We start from the raw sequence: 25374 nt of genomic DNA on the forward strand, positions 1-25374 counted from the left end.
GTTCCATTTTGCCTTTTCTTGTAACAGTTAATTATGGCTCCATTGTGTATAATGAGATAAGTAAAAAGGTCAGTAATAAAAGAGTGATTGTGAGGGAAAGGGAAGGGAGGGGGATGGGAGAGGAAATGGGATGGGGGTTATTAATAGACAGAACATGAGCGAAAAAATTTCAGCGCAAGAAGGTTTATAGTGGGAAGATAAAAGAGGAGAATGCGGATGGAGGATTCCTAGGTGGGGTAAAGGGAGCCGAGCCCGTAAGCATCTATATAATACAGACAAATGGAGACGCATAGGAATTTCCATAAAAAGCAATTTCTGTGTTTTTGTGATGTCTTATAATCTGTGTGCCCCTTGGAAAGGACATGTAATTAAATGGATGGGAAGTATATGGAGGGTCTTAGTATAGCAGGTTGTGTGTGGGTTGGAAACGGGTTGCTGGATTTTGGCAAACATATTAAAGTGTTATTTATTCATTGTTTTTGTAATGGATAAATGGTTAATTAAGTCATTATAGTCAGATGGACCAAGACATTCATTTCTATTTTGAAAGATGATAGGGTATTGCATTGTGTTGTAGGAAGAATGCTAAGTAATAAGTATACTGAACATCCAATTATATGTTTTATACAACCATTTACCATTGGGACATTACTCATAGCATTTATCAATATTCCCCCTGTAGTCGTCAGGTTTGACCATAGGCACTACTACCAATAGAGGCAATGCCTTACATGAAAATGCAATAAATACTATAAATGTGTAGAATAAATATTACTTTTACACATATTTATATGTTAGAAGCACATTGCCATGTATATTATTCATATTTCACATCAATGGATTTTATTGGTATTTTGAGCCATCTAGTTATGGCTCATAAGGCTCTACTGTAAAACCTGAACTAGAGTCCAACTCCATCACTGCCATTTTCATCAGCAAATGTGACCCTCTCTGCCTTGCATTACATTTTCTACTGCCCCTTTCAATTTCCCTTTGGGGGGAAAAATGTAAAATTACAGTCTCACATATCATTATAATCTCTCCTTAAAGGGGTTGTCCACTACTCAGACAGCCTCATCTCAATCCCTATGTTTCCCTCTTAGCTGGCTTCACTCTCCCCATCTTCTGACAAATCACATACAACCAGAGGACATGAAAGAGGTGCAGTTCTGACTTCCTTGTTATGTCACGTGATTCCCAGGAGAGCCAGTGCTGGAGCTGCATCGGCACCAGAGGTGAGTATAAGAGTTATCATTTTAGGAGAGGGAGACATAAGAATTCAAAGGGGTTGTCCGAATAGTGGAGAGATTAAAAAGATATATGAGATTGTAATTTACATCCCCCCCCTTCACCTCAAATCTCAGTGCACGGACCTCATTGACTCCTTAGAAACATTTGGAAAATCTACTAGGAAGCATGTCATGAGACCCTTTCTACTGTAGGATGAAAACTCTCTCTCCTTGTTTTTAGAAATTGGAGCAAGGCTGTAGTCCCTGATAACTCTTTCGTAGATACAAACATTCTCCACAACTGTGATTGCATCAGTTAGTTGGGTATTGGTTATTATAATTAAGAGAATTCTTTTATAAGTGCCCTTTTAGTGCATATAACCATCATAGAAGGGGCTATGCTTGACATTCTCCTCTGTGAGCCTGAGCGGACAGTGGCTAACATAGCCTGTTGGCCAGAGCTTCTTCAGTGATTGAGCTGATCGTCGGGGTTTCTGCAGTCGTGTACGGCATAATAACCTGATCACTGGGCTAGTTTCAATATGAAAAGGCAGTTGTAAGTTGTATGTATATAATATATGATCACTTAGGATCTTGTCCTAATGTGCATATTTTTAATTGCCCTCTAACCTGTCAATAAAGCACTGCGCCATCTTGTAGCAATAGCTTCTGACTGGCCGGAAGTCAGAATCAACTTCACAAGTTCTCAATGCAAGTACATGAAAGCCAGAACAAGGCACTCATAGATTTGTGTTGAAAACTGACCCCTGCGCTTCTCCAGCAGACACTGGAGCATGCCGGCAGGTCACTTTTCACTGGAGACCTACAGTAGCGATGCGGGAAAATAATGAAGGGGATGGCAAGTGAGTATGACACAGGGGGCAGGGGACTGATATTTAAAGCACCACTCCAGCGGTGCAATAAAAAAACACTTTAGTGGTGCTTTACTATTATGGCTCATTACAAAATTATTTGTTAAAGAGAACCTGCCCAAACCACAGGCAGTATGAATCCGTCCATGGCTTCACAATTGCAGCTAGAAATATTTTCCTCTGATGTGCGAGAAAATATAGTTTGAACCTTCAACCGGGATCATAGGTGGGCTCTTCTACACATCACTTTAATTGATTGAGAGCACTCTCCCATATATGAACTTAGCAAGTAACTTGTCAGTTACCTGGAGTAATGCTGGGAAAAAGCCAATCTTCAAACTATATTTTCTCTGAAATGCCGGAGTGTTTCTGAGTAGCACATACCCATCTGTAATTTGTGCCGCCAGGTGCTAATCCATGCTTCCCGTCATTTGACCAGCATGAACCAAGTGACAGCTTCCGTTACAGTTCTGTATAGCCCTGACTCTTGCTCTGAGTTTGTCAGGTCCATTATCCTTTTTCTAGTAAGATATAGTACCGTTTATCCAATAACCTAGATAATTTCGACAATTACCTTTCCGCACACATTGGGCTAGCACTTTAACCAATTAAACATATCACTGTCATTTAGTCTCCCTTACTGCCCCTCTGGCAGAGACGTTATTACTCTTTCCCTCAGGTGACAGAAAGAAATATATAGGGCAGAATAAAATTTTCCACAGCGAGAAGGGGATTGTAGGCTTCTGGGAGCTTGGATGGATTCAGAAAGTCGGGCACGTTTGAAGGAGCGAGCACCTGCCTTTCTAGATTCTTTGTTTTATCCTACAGCGCTTCACTGCATATAAACTATGATTTTAATATATGTATGACCAAAATGGTACACAATTATTCACACATCAAAATGTTTCACATCTTCATAGTCGTCCGATTGTTAAAACACTGCCCCACTTACTTCATTCATCCTGCCCCATCTGTAATATTAACCCTGTGGAGAAATGAATAAGAATTGCTAGGTGCCAATATCATATACTTTCTAGGCCTCCTTCTTATGTGACTAGCACATTTTCTACATATCTGTGTTCGGGCCTTGTCAGTCTTGCATGCATTCATGCCTAGGTCTATTTTGATAATTTTCCTGATCTCTTTTCTCTTTGCTGGCCTTTATTCCCTCCTCCCCTCTTGATATATATGTCATCACATTTTTATCCCTGACTTTCTCATTAATTAATTTTTTAATTAGAAGTATCACATATGGCAGTGGGGGTTTGATCGGATCCCAGCCAAGTTCTCCAGTACCACTCCTGCATTGCATCGTCTATGAGTTCTCATGTCGATTTCAGTGCTCGATGCTGTATGCAGCCTCAGACTAAGTGGCATATAACAAGAGATGCAGTGCTACGGGCAGGAGAGGCTGGCAAGTGGAAAATACAGCAGAGAGGAGAATTCACAGGCACAGAAACCAGGGAAATATGAATAGAGGAGAGAAGAAGTGGAGGCGGAGGGAGGTGAGAGAAGGAGCGACGGATCGATTAAAACAGCAGCTTGAATCCCTGGCAGTTCCTGCCTCTTACATAGCTTCATGACCTGGATTATAGGAATATACGCTGCCGCTGTACGTGGAGCACTATGGAAGGGTCAAACTTTACTGCAAATCGACTTGATTTACCTTCCTGAGAGGAGAATTTCACTCATCTGTAAACACATCATGGCAGCACTATTAATAATATATTTCTGTATTATTTATAATGCCACATACCGACTCTATTTCTGCGAAAGTTGATGCTTTAAAAATGGTGTAAAATGTGCCTTTGATGCCTGTCAGATCAGGACTGCAGACAGCAGAATCTGTCATGTCTTTCATAGCTCCCTTGATACCAACTTTCCTAAATGTGTAATGCTTCGTTTTCTTTGTCTTCCTCTCTAGGTCTGATCTGTTTTAATACAGTAGCTCATCATGCCCGCCACCTTATGATCTCTTCTTATCACTTTTTAGTCTTCATTCTCTCATTACTTTGCCGTTGGTCTGTTCCAGAAACATGCATCAGTGTTACCAGTATCTCTTCCTCGTACATCACCTCTCTTCCCTATCTCTTCGTCTGCTCCCTCTCTCTGTCTTCCCCCTCCTTCCGTCTCCCCAGTGCTCTGTATTTAACAGGACAGCCCAAGCGGATGGCTGGATGCTCTCAGCGCTTCGTTGAATCCTATTATCTGTGCAAAAACAAAACCCACAAACCCTCCTCCCATCGAGAATCCTCCTCCTGTCCTTCCTCCCATTCTCCTCTCTCCATCCGATTCTTCTCCATTTCTTTGCTTCTCTTTCAAGACGGTACTTCACTCCTTGGGTGGATTCGGCTCCATAGCCTTGGCATCTTTGGCAGCGTTAACGCATTCAGTGCCAGATAAAATGCCAATATGACCCAGCACTATAAAACAGAGATGCTATCTAAATAAGGGCTGCCATCTAAATTTTTACTTTCTAGACAGCTTTCAAAAAAATCTCCAACAATTTTTTTTACGGACACATTGGAAAACCATAATAAATCATTAAGATTATAAGTGATCCATGTCTACAGCCCATCATTCTAATATGATGATGTCAGATGTATTTACTTTAAATTTCAAAATGATGATACAGTAATCACAGTCAAAATAGTGTATATATTGCGAAAGCTTTAAAAAGATCTCAGACGCCTTTGTTATTTGTTTTTATATCAGATCAAAAAACTGTCTTTTTTCTACAGACTATCCTGGAATTTCTGGATGGTTGGCAACCCAGATCTTGACATTGTACTTTTTTTTGTAAATTCTCAATAATCAAGTCATCAGTAGTTGGTGGCCATTCGTCAGATTGTAAAATATGTAAAAAGCAATGTTTGCCCCCCCAAAAAAACAGTATGGGATTAAAAAGGAGCCAAATAAAACATACATTGCCATCAGTGATGATTGTGGTTAATAAAATTGGCAGTTTTTGGTGAAGGGCATTACCAATTTTCGAGCTTTAGCTAGTTGGAAATATAGTGTTAATTCCCTGTTTTGTGACTGCAGCTGTTTTGTACATAGCAGCTTAATCATCGGTGTCTCAGCCACCTTAAAGGTCAAGGACAATTTCTCCATAATTCTGTTGAGGTGCATGTTGTAGTTCAAGAAGACACTGCTGCACAAGATCTCACCCAATTTACTGTCATATCGAACATGAAGTTAATACAAAAGCTGTTTTTGCTAGAACTGATAGTATGTGTGTCTTTCTGGAAATGACGGGGTGATTCTGAAGCAGAGCCATGAGGAGATATGTTTAATTACCTGGAAACTGCATCATAACCCAATAAGTCTTACACTGACATTTTGTTTTGACATATAAAATATATACATAATATCCTTCTCTTGCCAATCATTACGGTATGATCCGTGTTTCTTCTCTGAGACTATAAAGCAACTACAGGTGCCACAAAGAGACTTTTACGACCCTAAGGAGGTGTCTTGTAACAGTTGTCCCTTCATAGACCACCCAGATTTTTTTCATTTTAAGCATTGACATTAATTTTGAGCCTGGACAATGAACTGCGAAAAGCTGAAAATGTATATTGCCAAATCTGTAGTTACTAGCTACCTATATTGAAGGTGTTAATTGTCATGCCTCTTCCTTTCTTTCAGAGTACATGATCGGGCATTGGAAGGCTAAAACCCTCCGAATCTGTTTGCAGCGGCCAGTCAGTGTCCTTCTTTACGGCTCATCAAGGTGAGCAATGTAATATATGTATTGCTGTATGCCATGTTTACAGAAATATATTGCATTATTTTTAATATCTAATTCACCTCCAAGGATTTGGAAAGTGTACATGCATCAAAGGAGTGGAGAGGATGGTTATTTTAACATAGTGCCATAGTGCCGTCTGCTTTATCCAGAGTTGCCAAAGAATGTGATTGTAGACTATGGTCACTTTTTCTTTGATCTTTATGATGCCACACATATTTTTTTTATTCTGATAGAAGTCAGATAGAAAAAGAATTGTCATCTAAGTGGATGCATGTACATGACAGATTTCTCTCCAGGTTCGCCCTAACAATGGCTCATTTGCTTCGCTGTGTTTGTCTATGGTTCTCTGGTGGTTTAGTAGCCTGTACTTTCTAAGTATTCGACCTATGTGCTGTAACAGGAGTCAGATCTTCATGCAGTGATTTCCACTTGACACTGTGATGGACTTGTGTTCTTACAAAGCCGCCAATCTACAATTGCAGAGCTGTAACTTTCACGAAAGGTCCTTGTCCTAGAGTTAAAGGGAATCGTTCGCCAGGTTTTTGTCACCTAAGATGACAGCAGCATAAATTAGGGGCAGAAACCCTGATTCCAGTGATGTTTCACTTACTGGGCTGCTTGCTGTAGTTTTGATAAAATCATTGTTTTATCAACTGGATATTATCGCTAATGCACTAGTAAATCTGCTGTCATGTTGTCATGCATATTCATGAGCTTCGTGTAATCCTGCCCTACCCCACTGACAGTCATCTTCTGTCTAGGCACAGCGTACACAGGAATCTGCCAATCAGTGCTATGGGCGGGGTTATAGTGCTCAGCATTCAGCTAACTGCTAGATCTGCAGCAGATAAAACAGTGATTTTATGAAAACTGCACCAAAGAGAACAGGAATTGACACAACGCTGGAATTAGGGTCTTTGCCTCTACAGCAAGCTGCACTCACGTAGGAAAGCATACATTTTTTGACAGATTCCCTTTAAAGGCAGCAGACTGGAAAATTTACAGCAGGTAAGCATCACTGATGGTACACATTATTTTTAGTTCAACTTCTGATTTAAAAATACGGTATATTATTTTTTAATCAACCCATGGCATAATTTTATTTGTCGAGTTTTCAAGAGTATGTTCTTAATACCAATCAATCAGTTAGCAATAGAAAAAGTCGATTTGTCCACATGTAGACTATGATTATCAAATAGATTGATAGAGAACAATTTTCTTTTTCATTGGGAGGTCAGAGGATTTCTTTATCACATACAGGCCCGCATTTATCGGAAATGGCATAATTTTCTCCCAATCTTTAATGTATTAACTTCACCTCTGCCACTCAATATTTATCATATGTCACATTTTTAGGCCAAATTTGACACAAATTATGGTAGTACACAACCCAATGTTGGATAAGAGCAGAAGATCAATGTGGTAAATTTAACACGTCAGTGCTGAATTTTTGTGTAAATTGCTAATTTTTAAAAATGTCAATTAGTAGATTTCCCAACATTGGAAAAGAGCAAGAGACCAATGGGTAAAATGTTGCATATTAATGTTGAATTTTTCACAAATTGTGACTTTATGTACATGTTGATCTACAACTTTTTTAAGACAGCTATAACTTGTGCAGAATTTGCAACTTTTCTGTCACTTTTATATAGAAATGCATGCATAAAAATGTCACACTAAAAGCCAAAAGGTTATCGAATAACCCTCATTTTATTTTTTATTTCATAAATCAATAGTACACATGAAAATAAGCAACTTTGTAATATATCTTATCTGAGAAGTTTGCTTCTATCTCCTCCTGGACTGATCTTTCACTTTTAATTGATGGGTAAATCCTGTAATATCTGTATTCAGGGAAAAAGTTTGGAGATGACAGTTAGTGCTTCTAGAATTCTAAGAGAGAGGAGGAGCTGATGGCAGACACAGACATTCTGCTATAGGTTCTCCTGGAACGACAGTTACAGTTCTCCATAGAACTCCATGAGCACCAACTTTAGTAATGGGAAAATGTGTATTCACTGAATGTTACCCATGAATTGAGAATATTGAGAATGAATGATCAGTTTAGGAGGTGAAAAAAGAGGATTTATTTTATAAGGTATAGTAGAAAGGTGCTCACGGTGGCTCAGTGGTTAGCACTGCAGCCTTGCAGCGCTGGAGTCCTGGGTTCTAATCCCACCTTGGACAACATCTGCAAGGAGTTTGTATGTTCTCCTCGTGTTTGTGTGAGTTTCCTCCAGGTACTCCAGTTTCCTCCCACATTCCAAAGACGTACTGATAGGGAATTTAGATTGTGAGCCCGATCGGGGACAGTGATGATAATGTGTGTAAACTGTAAAGCGCTGTGAAATATGTTAGCGCTGTATAAAAATAAAGATTATTATTATTATTTTTTTTTTTCACATGTATTATTGATTTATGAAAAAAAAATAAAACAACAGTTATTCTTTAACTTTTATGACCTTGGATGTATTAATTTGTTCAGGTTGGCTGGCACTTACTGACCATGGACGTATGGATACGTCATGCAGATTTTGCACACACTGAGGCTGTGCACACGTGATCGCTGCCAGGTGTCAGCTGATTCTGACAGCTGACACCTGGCAGTCAGTATAGGAGCGGTGCCCTCAGCGTTCTCGGCACTTTAACCGCCTAAATACTGCGATCGCAGCTTATAGCAGGCATGCAGAGGGAAGGAGCCCCCTCGGCAATCTGACCTGCGCCCCCACGACATCATCGCGTGGGCCCGACCGTTGCCATGGTGACCTGATGTTGTCATAATTTAACTAATGTCTGCAGGGCTGACAGCGCTAATGCATTAGAACTTCTATCAGACTGCAGAAAGTGAAAATCCCATAGAGGCACGTAGTAAAAAGGTAAAAAGAAATTAAAACAAAATGTAAATATCATGCTCTCTCCGCTGAGCGCTTACATCAGGGCTTCCGTGTAATTCTCTGCAATAGAAGATTCAGATGGATTCCCTGGCGGAAGATTCCCTATAAAGTGGCAGATGGAGGCACTGTAGATTCCGTCTGACCTATGATCTGGTGTCCGTCTTTTGAGGCGTGCATTAAAGTGCCGTCACAGTTTTGTGCAACTCTGAAAACGCTGAACAGAAGCCAGGCAGAGTACAGAGTTATTCTGCTGCCTCATAATAGTGAATGGATCCCTCTGGGGTTTCATCTGAATCACGTCACTCAGGGATTTAGATGGAAACACCAATGTACGTGTTGAGCGTAGAACAATAGATAAATGTGATCACAAATGTTATGTAAAATGTTCCTAACAAAAGCTTCAAATCAATCCACAAAAAAAAGTTAGTCCCCACTTAGGTCCATCATCTGTCAATGAAAATATAGGGGGTTTTCATGTTACTGGTCGCACAAAGGCTCTGGAAAAGCAAAACGGCTCTTCGCTCTTATAGCACTTAGGGGCTAGAAGTCCGCAAAGTATTCTAGGAAAATCTGCTGCTCTCCAGTAGGCAAATAGCACTCCCTCCCTCCTGAGAATCGCCATATAGCTAAGCAACACTGTACAGTTACATATGGGATAGTTCAACATTCAGCAGAAATTGTGGGATAAATTTGGGTGCCATTTTTGCCCATTTCCCTTTATGAAAATGTAAAATCTGGGGCTAAAACTAAATTTTTCTTTACTACCCAATGATATAGAATTCTGTGACACACCTGTAGTGTTAATATGATCACTGCACCCCTAGATGAATTCATTGAGAACTGTAATTTGTAAACTGGGGTCACTTATGGGGGATTTTGCTGTTCTGGCACCTCAGGGGCTCTGCCAATGTGACATGGCACCCTCAAACCAGTCCAGAAATATCTGAACTCCAATATGACGCTTCTTCTCTTCTGACCTTTGCACTGTACCTCAATAGTACATGTGGGGTATGTAACAAGGAGAAATGTATAATGCAAATTTTCCTGTTACCCTTGTAAAAGTGCAAAATTTGGGGCTAAAAAACATTTTTATGTGAAAAATGTGATGATTTTTTTTTTAATTTTCACTGCTCTACTTTATAAACTTCTGTGACATACCTGGGGGTACAAGGTGCTCACCACACATCTAGGTACATTCCTTTTAGGGGTCTAGTTTTCAAAATGGGGTCACTTGTGGGGGGTTCCACTGTGTAGGCACATTAGAGGCTCTCCAAACGCGACATGACACCCGCAGACCATTCCATCGAAGTCTGTGTTTCAAAACATCATTCCTTCTAATCTGAGGCCTGCCGTGCACCCAAGCAGTAGTTTTCCCCCACATATGTGGTATCAATGTACTCAGGTAAATTAAACAACAAACTTCGGGGTCCATTTTCTCCTGTTACCCTTGTGAAAATGCAAAATTGGGTGATAAAAGAACATTCTTGTGGGAAAAATGGAAATTTTTTTATTTTCACCGCTCAACGTTATAAACTTTTGTGAAGCACCTAGTAGTTCACGGTGCTCACCACACATCTAGTTAAGTTCCTTGAAGGGTCTAGTTTTCAAAATGGTGTCATTTGTGGGTGGTATCCACTGTTTACACACATCAGGGGCTCTCTAAACGCGACATGACATCTGCTAATTATTCCTTCAAATTTTACATTCAAACATCAAAGGCGCTCCTTCCCTTCCAAGCCCTGCTGTGAGCCCAAACAGTGGTTTTCCTCCACATATGGGTATCACCATCATCAGGAGAAATTGCACAACAAATTTTGGGGTCCGTTTATTCCTGTTACACTTGCAAATATAAAAAAATTGGAGTCTAAAGTAAAATGTTTGTGAAAAAAGTTAACTGTTCATTTTTTCCTTCCACATTCCATAAATTCCTGTGAAGCACCTGAACGGTTAATACATTTCTTGAATGTGGTTTTGAGCACCTTGAGGGGTGCAGTTTTTAGAATGGTGTCACTTTTGGGTATATTCTGTCATATAGGTCACTCAAAATCACTTCAAATTTATGCGGTCCCTTAAAAAATGGTTTTGTAAATTTTGCTGGAAAAATGAGAAATCGGGGCTCAATTTTAACCCTTCTAACCTCCGACCCCAAAAATTTAAGTTTCAAACATTTTGTTGATGGAAAGTAAACATGTGGGAAATATTATTTAATAATTATTTTATGTGACTTAAAAAGTCAAACTTTAAAAGTTGCAAAATTTTTGCCAAATTTCTATTTTTTTCATGAATAAACACAAGTCATATCGAAGAAATTTTACAACTATCATGAAGTACAATATGTCACGAAAAAACCTCAGAGTCAATGGGATCCGTTGAAATATTCCAGAGATATTACCACATAAAGTGACACTGGTCAGAATTGTAAAATTGCAAACAGGCTTGAGTGTTAAAGGGGTAATGTTTTAGTATACTACAAAATGTGTATTAAATGGGGCAAAACATTAATACATTTTGACATCAGCTTTTACAACAAGGAAATATTGCAAAATAAGCAAAATTTTGCTTGCAAAAGCAATTCTAAATGACGCTCAGAACGTTTAGAGACAAAGTGACAAGAATTAGCACTCCTTTCTCTTCATTTCTTCCCTTTTCTACTAGAATTCAATGGACAATGAGATGTGCAAAATATACATTTTATATAGTTCAATAAAAAAAATCCATATTTTATATAGTCCGATAAAAAAAAGTCATTCTGTGCAGTTGATGCCTTTAGACATGTCTTACCCTTTAAGGCATCCTTCACATGTTCGTTTTTTAAGGACCGTAAATACGGACATACGCACATCCATTGCATTGAATGGTGGTGCGCACATGTTAGGTTTTTCACACGGACCATGTGTCTGAGTGAAAAACCCACACGCATATTTTTTTTTGCGCAGCATGGACTGATGACAGTGGGATGACATCAGCATGAACATCAGTAGATTTTGAGCTGGCCCGATGAACTGCATTGACCTCAATGAGCTGCCAGTGGGAACCATGAGAAAATTCTCTTCTTGATAGTGGTGATCTTATTGAGGTCACCGCAGTTCATCTGGCCACTCACCTTACAATGAGCTGCTTGTGGGAACCGCAGCTTTAGTGACTGGCAGTAACCTTTCTAACATCACCGCATGTCACTGAAGCTGCACTCTCAGCAGCTCAGTGTCTACTGGACTTCAACCAGAACGGCGACAACATGTTGAATACAACTCTCAACATTGTCCCCTGCTAGCGCTGATCACAGCGTGAGCAGGGGACAGTGATGTGAGCTGTCTTCACTTCAGCACCCGATGCCGGGGAACAGCGCCAACAGTACCATTGATTCCCATGCGCCGGTACGTGTCACCCTGATGACACATGGATATAATCTGTCTTTCATCAGTGTGCACATGTGCGGGACATGCTGCTACCGGAAACTTTGTAGTCTGAAAGAGACCTTAGTGAACGCGATCATATACCAAACTTTGGCTGACTTTTACCGATTTTCTGAGAAAAAGATAGAGAATCCAAGCACGAATCTGAATGTGCAACGTTCGTGACGAATTTGATACTGGCGAACGTTTTCTGAACATGTTTGCTCATATCTAAGTTGGAACAGATTTCTATTGCTTATTTTGGTGTGGATACCAGCAAAAAAAACACAGTGAAAAGAAATTAAGTGTTTACACTATGTGGGAACACGGCCTAAATGTTTTACAGACTAGCGAAGATCATTTGAGTGGAGTTGTCTAATTGATTGCCATACGAGCACCACTTCCCACAGAAAATGGGCTTTATCTCATGTAAGCATTAACAGACATATCAGTAATTGTGGTATAATATGTGCATATGATGCATAGTAAGGAAAGCATGCTGTGCCACAGACTAACATTTTCCCATTCATCCATTTGTTGCTTAATATGACTGCAACCTGACTCGGAGCAGTGGCCGTGGGTGAAGCACTCGTCTTCAGCACCTGTGCTCGTTCCATGAAAGTGGGGATCCGTGTTGAGTGTTGGGACTTGTGCTGTGAGGGTGCTATGCCTGTGCTGGTTGTATCTAGCCAGTCTTGTGGCTTACCAGGACCAGATGTCTCACAGTTCAATGATGAAGATCATCATTCCAAAATAAACTCTTTACTGAATGGTAACGTAGTAAGGGTTATATACAAAGGACAGTGGGTACAACATATTATGGATATTTCCTTTACAGTACGAAGCCTTATTTCACACAGCATCCTTCCTCTGTAGTGTACTCCAGTGCTTTCAAGGTACACTGTTCCTCCCTACTTTGCCACAACCTAGCTTTAACACTACATTCCTGATTCACAAATTTCCATTACTAGCTCAGCAATTCCGTGTCCTATTTCTTCGGCTACTGGTGCTATGGATCTACCATGTGGGACCTTTCAATAATAACCATCTCTCAGTCCTGCTAAGACCCGTTACCTTCTGTGTTAGAAGCTCAAAGTCTCATGGCTAAGTGTCCTCTGTCTCATCGGTCACTTTTCCTCAGGATCACGCTATCCCTCCTTTTTCTTTCTCCCCTCACATAGGATCACCCTCTTATTGCAGCACTGCTCACTTCACACTCCAAACACTATCTGACTTCCTGGTAGGAAGCAGTCACTCTCCCTAAGACTAGCCCCTCCTACTTTGGGCTAGTCCCAAACAGTAACTATATCTTACCCTGTAGTCACTATCTACATATCTATACCTTACACTTTCACATTACCAACATTACCTATGACAGTGCTACATGCTATGCATTTTTCATTATACTATCAATACTTAGCACACTCTATACATTATAACTAGTGATGAGTGAATATACTCGTTACTCGAGATTTCTCGAGCATGCTCGGGGGTCCTCCGAGTATTTTTTAGTGCTCGGAGATTTAGTTTTTCTTGCCGCAGCTGGATGATTTACATCTGATAGCCAGCATAAGTACATGTGGGGGTTGCCTGGTTGCTACCACTAATTATAACACGATTCATATGACACAGCATTTACAGAAGATGCAGGACACATTTCACACTGACGTGATTGGTGTCTTCAGGGGTAGAAATGCGACCACACAGTCCAACTACCTTATATACTGTAATGCCGTGTTGTTCGCATTACAACAGTAACCCTAGTGGTACCACTACGACTAATGCTAAATTGTGTTTATTATTTTATTTTGTGTTATTGCAATTCATCAGTGCTGAGATAATAGGTTTATTTAATGAAGAATATTTATCAAGTGTGGACTATTTTACATATCTTCTGTGTATACATTTCCAAGATGGGGGCTGGAATTAGCGCAGCTAGATGTAAGCTCCCCATGACTGCGTTGCCAAGGGAGGGTTTTTCTTTGAATATTAAAATGCTGGGATTGGTAGGAGGGTTTTTAGGGGAGGAGTTGGGGGTTGGGTGCAGGATTGAGTGGAGGGAAAGTGTGGGAAAATCGCCACTTGCCTGAGGGAATCCAGCGTGAAAAGCCCACCCACCCTCCCCTTAGGCAGACTCACTATGGATTCTGTGGATGGCTTAGTGGAGCGATTGCGGGACGTGGCTCATTCTAGGAGGGGCGGCTGGCTGGAGGAGCAGCTATCATCTTTACTGGGCGATGGAGGACGGCAAGTCAGCAGGACCAGGGGACGATGCCCCCGGAACGGCTGTCTCCAGACATGGCGACGCGTGGCAGACAGAGGCCACGGAGCCCCTCCGGGGACCCTGCAGAGGACGGGTTCAGCGGTGCGACTGATCCGCCCTGTGCCCCCTCTGGCAGGAATCCCGGCACCCGCTCTGCCAGCGTGGGCCCGCGGCGCTTTCCAGCGGCGAGGGCCGCGACGCCCAGCCAGGCTCTACCGGTAGTGCAGGCCACGCCAGAAGTGCTGCCTGCTCGAGCACACCGTGGGACGGCGCAGGCCGAGAGAGATCCCTGCGGCCGTGGTGGAGCAGCGGTGCGTGAGGCCACGTCACGGCGGTGAGAGGACGGCAGGTGGGAGCGTCAGCTGCCGATGGACATCGGGCGGTGGCGACAGCGGCATGTACCCCGGGAGCGGCCGATGCGGGGGCACCTGGCAGGGAGAGCGGTTGGCAGAGCAGGATGGCAGGCAGACAGCCTCAAGTGGCTCAGCCGTGCCCGCAACGCGGGGGCCGTACGCTGGGAGCTGAGGACAACAGGGCGGCGAATGCAGGAAGGCCACGGGAGACTGCAGCCACAGACAGATCGAGGTCCAACAGGAGGTCAAGGGAGCAACATGGATCCCCAGCTTCGGTCCCCCCTGGTGACATGGTGGCCAGGGGCGCGGGCCTATAGCAGCAAAGGGACAATGACATGTGCGATTCTGGGAGCGAGCAGCCAGAGAATAGAGAACAGCAGGAGTCCAGATGTCCAGCTGGCGGGGACACAGCACCCGCGCAGCTTCGTGAATATATGTCCATGTCTCGTTTGTCACCATTGGAGGTTGGGTTAAGGGAGGTTAGGGGAAGTCAGAGTGTAGCGGCAGATGGTAGTGGCTTAACTGGAGTGGGTAGCTCGGGTGTGTCGGACATTAGCGATATTCTGGCAGGGGTGTCGCATTTTTTGAGGAGTTTAGAGGGGGGAGTTGCCGAAGGTGCTGGGGTGTCACCTGTGGGGGCCTGGTTACAGGGGTTGGGTTGTTGATCGCGAGTGGTAAGCGACACAGGGAGGTCAGGGGTGTCGGCGCAGGCATCGTCGGCAGGGGTATCAGTGTCGGTGAAGACCAAAAAAGACAAGGGTGATGCAGTGAAGTTGGATGATAGAGCAAAAGGAAAGGTGTATATATGCTTCGAGGGTCCGCTCGGTGCCCATTTAAAGAAAGAAGTGAGGGAAAAAATTTGGAAGGATGAGTATGTAGAGATTTTCTCCCTCCTTCCTTTGGAAAAATTTAACTTGGACAAGGGTAAAAAGGACGACAGAAAGAAGGAGGAGAAGAGGAGGTGGCGGTTGATTCCGCAAACATTTGTTAATTGGCTGCAGGCTTTTGCGATCCTGGCTAGTGTGATAGATGAGAAATTTCCAGACAACTGTTCGGGTCTCTTTTGCTATTTGGACGTGATAGGGGAGGCACACCATACTTATAGGGGTCAGGTATGATGAGCAGTTTCGTCAGAGGAAGGTGGTTCGACCCGAAATATGGCCCAGGCGAGGTACGGACAGTCCTTTCATGGGGGCGTGGTGCCGACAATCAGCAGTATGGACATGGAAGTGGGGGTCAGGGGATGCAGGGTGCAAAAGAAAAATCGGGAACATGTTGGCAATTTAACGATGGCCAATGTAAATTTGGAAACACCTGTAAATTCAAACATGTTTGTTCCCGCTGTAACGGGGCTTCCCATGGAGCGTCAAAGTGTTTTAAGAAAGCAAGGGGTAAGCCAGCAGTGGGTGGCAGTCAAGGGGGAGATGCCTGTGAGGCTGCTAAAGATGGCCCCTTATCTAAGTAGGTACCCAGATCAAGAAAAAGCAGGGATTCTTTTACGTGGTTTTTCAGACGGTTTTAGGATTCCTCCTCCTAGCCACACGGTCCCCTTTACTATTAAGAATTTGAGGTCAGCGGATTTGCATGCGGCGGTTGTTAGTAGTAAGTTAGCAAAGGAGGCGGAACTAGGTAGGATGGCAGGGCTATTTAGTTGTTTACTTGTTTAAGGTGTGCTTGTTTCCCCATTGGGGGTGGTGCCCAAGAAGGAACCGAACAAATTTCGGTTGATCCATCATTTGTCTTATCCAAAGGGTAGGTTAACAATGGCATCTATGAGGAGTTATGCTCAGTGGTGTACACTTCGTTTGATGCAGCGGTGCAATGAGTGCGGCGGTATGGTGAAGGTGCTTTGCTGGCTAAGACGGATATTGAATCGGCCTTCAGATTGCTTCCGGTGCACCCTGATAGTATTCCTTTGCTAGGTTGTTTTTGGGACGGAGGTTTTAATTTGGACAGATGTTTGCCTATGGGCTGTTCGATTTCTTGTTCGTTATTTGAGACATTTAGCACTTTTCTGGAGTGGGTGGTTAGGGACGTTACCGGAGTCTCTTCCATCATTCATTATTTGGATGATTTCTTGTTTATTGGTCCACTGGACTCTGCTCTATGCAGGAATTTATTGGCTACCATGGAGTGGATGGCTGAGCTGTTCGGTGTTCCATTGGCGAGAGAAAAAACGAAGGGCCCTGGCATGGTTTTGAGTTTTTTGGGCATTCTTATTGACTCAGAAAGAATGGAGTGTAGGTTACCGGAGGACAAGCTCTTGTTGCTTAAACAGGAAGTTCAGAGGATCGGGAGACTGCGCAAGGTGACTTTGAAGGAGTTGCAGTCCTTGTTAGTACGTTTGAATTTTGCGTGCTGGATCATGCCCATGAGCAGGATTTTTTGCCGCAGGTTGTCAAAGGCGATGGCAGGACTCAGGGCAGTGCATCATTTTGTTCATTTGAATAAGGAGCACAAGGAAGATTTGGTTGTGTGGCAGCGTTTTTTGGAGAATTACAATGGAAGATCGTTGATCCAGCTGGAAACTTTGAATGATTTCGATTGCGAGATTTACACTGATGCAGCCGGTGGGGTTGGTTATGGCGCTTATTGCGGTTGTAGGTGGAGTGCCAGGTTGTGGCCGGAATGGTGGCGCAAACAAGGCTTGACCAAAAATCTGACACTGCTAGAGTTATTCCCAATTGTGGTGTCGGTTGGGGTTTGGGGTGACATTTTCCAAAATCGGAGGGTTAGGTTTCATTGTGATAATTTGAGTGTGGTCTCGGTTATTAATAGTCTAACTTCTCCCTCCCCCCGGTGATCAGGTTGGTTAGGGAATTGATGCTGCGGTGTTTGGAGTTGAATGCCTACATTTCTGCAGTATACGTACCGGGTGTGCAAAATTCGATATCAGATGCTTTATCTTGTTTACAGTTGGATCATTTCCGGGAGTTGGCGCCAGACGCGGAGGCCTCAGGAGTAGGATGCCCTTCACATTTGTGGCAAATTGTTGCGGACAAGGAGGTCGGTTGATTCAAGCCTCAGTTTCGAAGTAGACGTGGTTAGCTTATGAATCAGTGTGGAGAATATGGGAACGCTGGTCGGGTCAGTGGGGATCTGTCGAATCTGATAGGGATAGGACGCTGGAGGTGTTGTTTTTGGTTGGCAAAGCTGCGGAATGGGGTTGGTCCGTTTCAAAGGTGAACAAATGTATCGCAGGCATGGTTTTTGGATTTAAGCTGCAGGGATCGGTTGATATTGCAAAAGAATTTTTGATAAGGCAGGCGTTGAAGGGTCTTCAGAGTGGTAAGAGTAGTTTCGATAGGCGCAGACCTATTTCGTTTAGCATGTTGGGAAAATTGAGTGGTGTGGTTGGAAAAATTTGTTGTTCTCTTTTTGAATCGGTGCTTTTCAGGTTGGCTTATTCTTGGGTGTTCTTTGCTTTGCGAATGGGAGAGCTGGTGTCCTCCAATAAAAACAGGGCTGGGGGTTTGTTGGCGGAGGATGTAGATTTTTGGGCTGGAGGCATTACGTTCTGGATCAGGCGTTACAAAACCGACCAATTGGGAATGGGTAAGCGGGTCGTATTGGGGAGGGTCGATGGATGTTTAATGTGCCCGCAGCGTTGTTTGGAGGAGTACTGGAGTTTGTGGTCTGGTAGATCAGGCCCATTGTTACGTCACCAAGGTGGGGCTTTTTTGTCGCGTTTTCAATTTTCGGCTGTGTTAAAGAAGGCGTTGGCGGAATTAGGCTTCGATGCTGGTAGTTATGGGTCTCACTCTTTTAGGATCGGGGCTGCGACGGAGGCAGATGGTTTGGGTTTAGGAGCTGATGCGATTAAAAGGATTGGCAGATGGAGTTTGAATGTTGGGGCCTATTGCTTTATGCTGGTCCGTAACTGTTGTTCTGTTTTTCAGGTCGGGCCCCTTTATTGACCTGGATTTTCGGACACTCGTTCGTGTATTGGGGTGCGTTTCATGCTGACGATAGGCCAGATGGTAGGCAATTAGGTTTTAGCCGTGATTCAGTGGTGATTCGATGGTTGGGGTTTAGGGGTATGTTGTGGAATAGGGTTTTGTCAGAGTTTTCACGGGCCACGCGTTTGGACAGAGCACCGGATATTTTACTGGTGCACATGGAGGGGAATGATTTAGGTACAAAACCAGTTAGGGAATTGATTAGGGATATCCGTTTTGATTTTTGAGATTGTGGGTCTCTTATCCTGGAATTCGGACAGTGTGGTCTGACATATTGCCTAGAAAACAATGGAGGGCGGCTCAATCCTTAAAAGGAATTAATAGGGCCAGGATAAAACTTAATAGGGGAGTGGCGAATTTTGTATCTAGGAATGGGGGGATTGCGGTGAGGCATTTTGATTTGGAGTCTGGGGTCAGTAACTTTTGGAGAGAGGATGGTATGCACTTAAATGACAAATTGATTTGTGGGCGCTTGGAATACAGGAGGGAGTTGAGAGGGCGCTGGTGGTGGTGGGGCACTCACGAGCCTGAGGTGATCAGGGCTGTTCGTGGTTGGTGGGGGCGGGGTTCTTGGAGTTGGCGATGTTTTATTGGAGGAAGGAATTGTATGTTAAATTACGATGATTCAATTGGCTGGGGATTGATCTGGCTTGTGGTTACGGGCTCTGGACGGGGATTGTCCTCGGGAGCTTTGGGGTTTTTGGTCTGCCCGAAAAAGGGTTACATGGTGCCCTTGAGCTTGTGGTCTCGGCTGAGGGTAAAAAGTGTTGGTTAAAATTTGGTGGTGGTTTTGCCTATATATTATGTCAGATCTTTTAGCTCCAAGAACCCTCCCCTCAAGTTTTTTCATATGTTTGTTATATGGTTATTATGTTTTGTGTTGTGAATTCTGTTGTGGGTTCTGCTCTTGGGCTCCCTCCGGTGGTTATAAGTGGTAGTGCTGCTGTTTGTCCTTCACAGCAGTCATCAGGTGCTTCCACTTTGGATGGGGCTATTTAGTCTGGCTTCACCCTTTAGTGAGTGCCAGTTGTCCATTGTTTTTCTGGAGGATTCACATCTCTGCTTGGTTTCTCCTGCTGGATTGTCTAAATCATCAAAGATAAGTCCTGGCTTTGTTTTTGCAGTCCACATGCGGTGGACTTTATAGTTCAGTGAATTGCTATGTTTTTTCTTGTCCAGCTTTGTCTGTGTAAGGATTTATTCAGCCAAGCTGGAAGCTCTGGAGTCGCAGAGTTACCCTCCATGCCTTTAGTTAGGTGTGGGGATTTTTGTATTCTCTGTGGTGGATTTTTGTAGTATTTTAATACTGACCGCACAGTACTCTGTCCTGTCTTTTCTTTCTAGGTAGCGTGGCCTCCTTTGCTAAATTCTGTTTTCAGTCTGCGTTTGTAATTTCCCTCTCCTCTCACAGTCAATATTTGTGGGGGGCTGTCTTTCCTTTGGGGATTTTCTCTGAGGCAAGATAGTTTTCCTGCTTCTTTCTTTGCAGTGTAATTAGTCCTCCGGCTGTGACGAGGTGTCGAGGGAGTGACAGGAACATCCCACGGCTACTTATAGTTGCGGTGTTAAGTTCAGGGTCTGCGGTCAGTATAGAGGCCACCTACTCCAGAGCTCGTCCATGCTGCTCCTAGGCCACCAGATCATAACAGTTTTGTTTGTCAATAAACTGGCCGCTGTGGCCAAAGAATTTAACGTGTTATATTTTTATTGTGTAATAAGTGTTTAAGTGGTGGTGGAGGGATTTGGGTTGGTCACAGTGGGAGGGGTTGGAGGAGTGGATATATGGGAAAGAGCCCAATTTGGCCATACGCGGTCATGTGATTTCAAGCAATCATTGACTTTTTTTCTAAATATACCATACATTCCTTTATTTTTTTAATCATTTTGTCACATAGCTTGTCGATTGTTTGCTACATATGTTATGCTCATTGCTATTGTCCTGTAGATCCATGGACATCTCTTAGATGACTGCACACTGGTGACTGCTTCATCAACTGTAAGATGAAAATAAATGTAAATATATGAAAAATTCTACTCATCTGGTGGTGTTGAAGCTTCTGATCATAATACAAAGTGTGTAGCAAAGACCCCCTACTACCATGTCCATTTATAATATTAGCACCATCTCTGGGCCCCCTCAGGCAATAGGGCGATGATGTATCTGCGACCTCTTCGTGCTGTATAGCTACATTCATGCCTCTAATACAAATGTATACGGGGTGTCACACTCTCTTCATTCGAGATGTGTAGCGAAAGAGTTTACAACATGTCTGCTTTTGTTCTATGGTCATGTATGGCAGATGTGCACGCTAACTGGATGGAGTGGACTCATAACTCGAGTGCCTGCAGTATTTTAAGGGTACGTTCACACTACATCTTTTTCTGGCAGCCAAAAATATCTTTGTAAAGCGGAGGATGCTCCAAGGAACTCTCCTTGTCTTTGGAGTTTTGTAAATCGAAAGAGTCTTTTGCTAATGTTTTCTTGAGCTTTTTTTTTTGTGTTTTCCAGTGGATTTTTTTTCTCTGACATTTTCTAGACCTTTTTTATATGTATAAAGAAATTCAGAAAACGCTTGTGTTTTTCTCAGCACAAACGTTTAAAAAATGCTTAACAAATACCATCTTATTAGCCTTCTCATTGACTTGAATTGTAAAGTATGAAGCAACTTCCTTGTAAAAAATGCCTGAAGAATGTACATTACTTATTTTAAACACTTGGCGGCTTTTGAAAGCCTAAGGGTATGTGCACACGTTGCAGATTTCCTGCAGATCTTCATCTTTTTTTTACGCGCAGAAACGCTGCAGATCTGCAAGTGTTTAAAGTACAATGTAAATCAATGGTGTAACGGGGTCTACCCAGCTGGGGTACCTCTTTCAGTACCACCCCGTGTTTCAGGAGGTCCACTTTGCTTTGGCTGGAGTCTGGATGAAGGACGCTGGCTGGAATTCCTTGATTACATGAGAGCATATAAAAGCTGACTGCTTCTCCACATATTTCCAGTCTCACAACACTTTATTCACAGGACCCAAAATATATTACACAGATACAGAGGGCAGGCCAATAGAAAAGCAGCAGGCCAGACATACATTACAATAGCCGCAGGGGGCTGGAGCCTGCCGATATTTACTGTGGGAATTACAAAGGTGGGGGGAGGACAGAAGGGGGATATCTTGTCCCCTCTGCCCAGGGGCGCAGCCTGTGGGCTGATGCATCTCACATGGAACCTATTATTCATACATATAACTGCACAACATATTCTGGGTGCTGAGTGGTTCCGTAACACGTAACAAATGGCAAAAAAAAATGCTGTGCTAATGATGTGGAAAAATCTGCACCGAAAACGCAGCAGATTCAAAAAAGGACCATGTCAATTCTTTTTGCAGATCTGCTGCGTTTCTGCACCCATTCCATAATAGAAATCTGCAGGGGGGAAAAAAGGAAGAAATCCGCACAAAAGTCTGCAACGTGTGCACATACAAAAAAAGGCGCAGATTCTGACCTGCGTTTTCTGCCAAGAAATGCAGAATCTGCACAGAAAATTCCACAGTCAAATCTGCAACGTGAAGCTTTTAAAATAAGCTCAGAAGTCAGAACATATGAACAGCAAGTCATTTTTGTATAGAAATGAATATGTTCATATTTTGAAGCATTTTTTAGGGATTTGTGCTGTTTTCTGCACATAAAATGGCAGAAAAAGATGCAGTTTGGACATATGTTAAATCTGCATAAAAGAGTAACTGCTGTGATTGGATCTAAGGTAGCTCTGATAGCAACAGTTTAACCTCATAGGTGCTGTCAATCGTGACAGTGGCACTTAGGAGATTAGGGGGAAAATCACTTCCGAAACCTAAATCCCCCTCTTCCTCCTATGACAAGATCACAGTGTGCCAACGGGTTGTCAATTTTTACAGTATTGCGGTGTAATGTATGACATTATTACATTGTATCAAGCGATCACTGGTTCATGTCCCTTTAGGAGACTAATAAAAAATGTAGAAGAAAAAAAAATTAAAGAAAACAAATACAAGGTTTAATCATGATAATAATGTAAATAGAGAAATCTAAAAAAAAATTAACATATTGGCATCGCTGTGTGCAATCTAATAAAATATAGAAATATTTATCCCATCTGGTGAACGCCAAACTAAAAATAATTCAAAACGGCGGAATCTATGTTTTTTGGTCACATCAACTCCCCAAAGAAATGGCAGTTAAAGACATCAATAAGTCATATATACCACCAAATCATAGCAATAAAATCTATAGCTCACCTCACAAAACAATACTCTTGTAACTCTGTCAATTTAAAAATATAAGCTACGGCCTTCAGAATATGGCAAATTGAAGTAATTTTTTTTCAGTGTTTTCTTTTTTACATTATAAACAAAATAAAATCTCTACAAATTTGGTATCGCCTTAATGTACCGACTCCTAGAACAAAGTTACTAGGTCATTTTTACAGCCAAGTAAATGTTGTAAAAACAAAAGTCCAAAAAATAAAAGCAGAATTGCTGTTTTTTGTGGGGTTTTTTTCAATTCTGCCTATTTCGGATTTTTTTCTTAGTTTTTAGTGCCTTATATTGTAAAATGAATGATGTATTTGAAAAGTACCACTCATTCCACTAAAAGCAAGCCCTTATATGGCTATTTAAACCGAAAAATACAAAGTTTTGACTCTTGCAATAAAGGGAGGGAATAACAACAACTCAAAAACAAAAATAAATCATGTGGTTCAGGAAAGTAAGCTGGCAACAATTAATTCACCTCCCATCATTATGAACATGTGCATGTGTATGAGGTTGTCAGGGGGAATAGCTGTCGTCCAGATGAGTATTCCGATGACAGTTTTTCTGATCCGTATGGCCAGCTCTATGCATATTTTTATTTCTCATCTTAATTGAGCGTGTTGCTTTTGTTTTTCTCTTCTACATGCACAACCCGTAACTCTCTCTCTCTCTCAGCATTTCTCCCTGTGCAAACACTTAGCGCATGCAAAGATAAAAGGTGATGGTAAGTATTTTACTATTACAATGTATTTAATCTACAATTCCCTTCTGTTGGACCTGGGCCAAGCAATTAAGAGGAGGAATACGGTCATAGAGAATATGTTTCGGCCAGGAAGATCCTATAAAGGTTTTTTACTTGGGATGACTGGCTTCTTCAGGACACAGATGCTACTCATGGAGAAAGAAAAATATGAACGAAAATGCCAATATTATTCTATTAAAGAAAAATAAGATGACTTGGGTCAATGGAGAAAACACGTTATATTCTGGGACTAATGTCTGAAGTGACATGATTGATGAGGTGTCTTTGATTTCAAGGGACATCACAGTTATCAAGCTGCTTTCTTTACTTTATTGGATTTTTCTCGGTAGCTCTGTCTTTGCTGAGAGCCCTGTGTTCCTACTTTCTCATGCAGTGCCTCGTTCCTGATGCACCCTCTCCAGCTCTCTTCGTCTTCTTGCCCTCTGGCTGAGTGTTACATACTGTGACAGCTCTGGCTGGACGCAGTCATATAATTTACATCACTCTGCTGATCTCCCTCTCCCCTTTCTTTCATTCTTTATAGGCCAGATGGGATGGTCAGTCTGCTTCCTTCTACCCCCTCATTTGTACCCTTGTCTCTATCCTGTCCGTCACAATATGTAAACCTATCTCATCTGCATCGGCTCAGTCTCAACCATAACTCTTTCTTTCTCATTAAAACACTTAATATACATCAGCACAACTCAATTATCAAACATTTAGCAAGCAGGTTCTCATTAATTCTATCATTGTCACATTAACAGATATCATAGCTCACAAGAAAGAGCTAAAATAGCTCTACTCTAGGCAACAGCTAAAACATAGCAATATGAGGCCAGGCAACCATGTACAGATATGGGAACAGTGTAGAGTTAGTGGTGGGGAGGTAAAATACTTAGTACTGGCCTATAGGAAATCTGTCACACTGTTTAATGTAATTAAATCAAAAACAGGGCCATGTAGCTTATAGAATTTCATGTACACCTGTATGGGTCCCAAAGTGATGTGCCGTAAAAGAGAAAACCTGGTTAAAAAGCATATGCAAATGAGCCTGAAAGTGCATTTAGGGCGGATCCATGACCAGTGAATGCGTTGGCCCACCACAATATTTCCAGCCTAGCGCCATCCTCCTCTGTTTCTGTCTGAAGTCCGTTTTTAAGGGATTCAGATAAAACCTCTTGCCACATTGCATAAATCCAATGTGAACAGGTCCTAACTTCTGTGCTATTATATAAGAGGTAGAAATTAGAAGTTATGTCACAAAAATCAGAGTTGATCTATAAGGAGACATATTAATATACTAATGTGCCCTGAGTTTCAACCCATTCACAAAAAATAAAATTGAAGGGGATCATTGGTTGATTGTAAACCTTTTTTAGAGGAACCCAATAGCAAGCATTTAAAAAGAAAGTGATCTAACGATGTAGAATGCTAAAGGACCAATACATGTGACCAACATGCCGGTGTGAGCCCATCAGACTTTGGTTTCGCCACTGCCCTGAGGTCTCCAAAATCAGCATATTACATGTATGTGCCCGTAATATAGGAATAGGGTGGCGTTCAATAGGTTGTATTACACTACGTGAAAAAGTCAAAGTTTTGAAAGTCAAATAACTAAAGACACAGGTG

The 25374-nt window shown here is 42.3% G+C and overlaps 1 protein-coding gene across 2 annotated transcripts in view; it reads left to right on the forward strand.

The window, feature by feature from the left end:
• The window catches only part of LINGO1 (leucine rich repeat and Ig domain containing 1), a 576922-nt gene that overhangs the window by 384992 nt on the left and 166556 nt on the right, over nucleotides 1-25374 (forward strand). Inside the window, exons 1-2 of one of the 2 annotated variants that reach the window (XM_077264084.1) lie at nucleotides 3465-3606; nucleotides 5753-5837. The gene's annotated coding sequence lies outside the window, so the exon portion shown is untranslated. Of the gene's footprint in view, nucleotides 1-3464; nucleotides 3607-5752; nucleotides 5838-25374 lie in introns of those variants that run through there. The other variant, XM_077264082.1, reaches the window with a different exon arrangement.

Source organism: Ranitomeya variabilis, chromosome 5, assembly GCF_051348905.1.
Source record: "Ranitomeya variabilis isolate aRanVar5 chromosome 5, aRanVar5.hap1, whole genome shotgun sequence".
Taxonomy (NCBI): Eukaryota; Metazoa; Chordata; class Amphibia; order Anura; family Dendrobatidae; genus Ranitomeya; species Ranitomeya variabilis.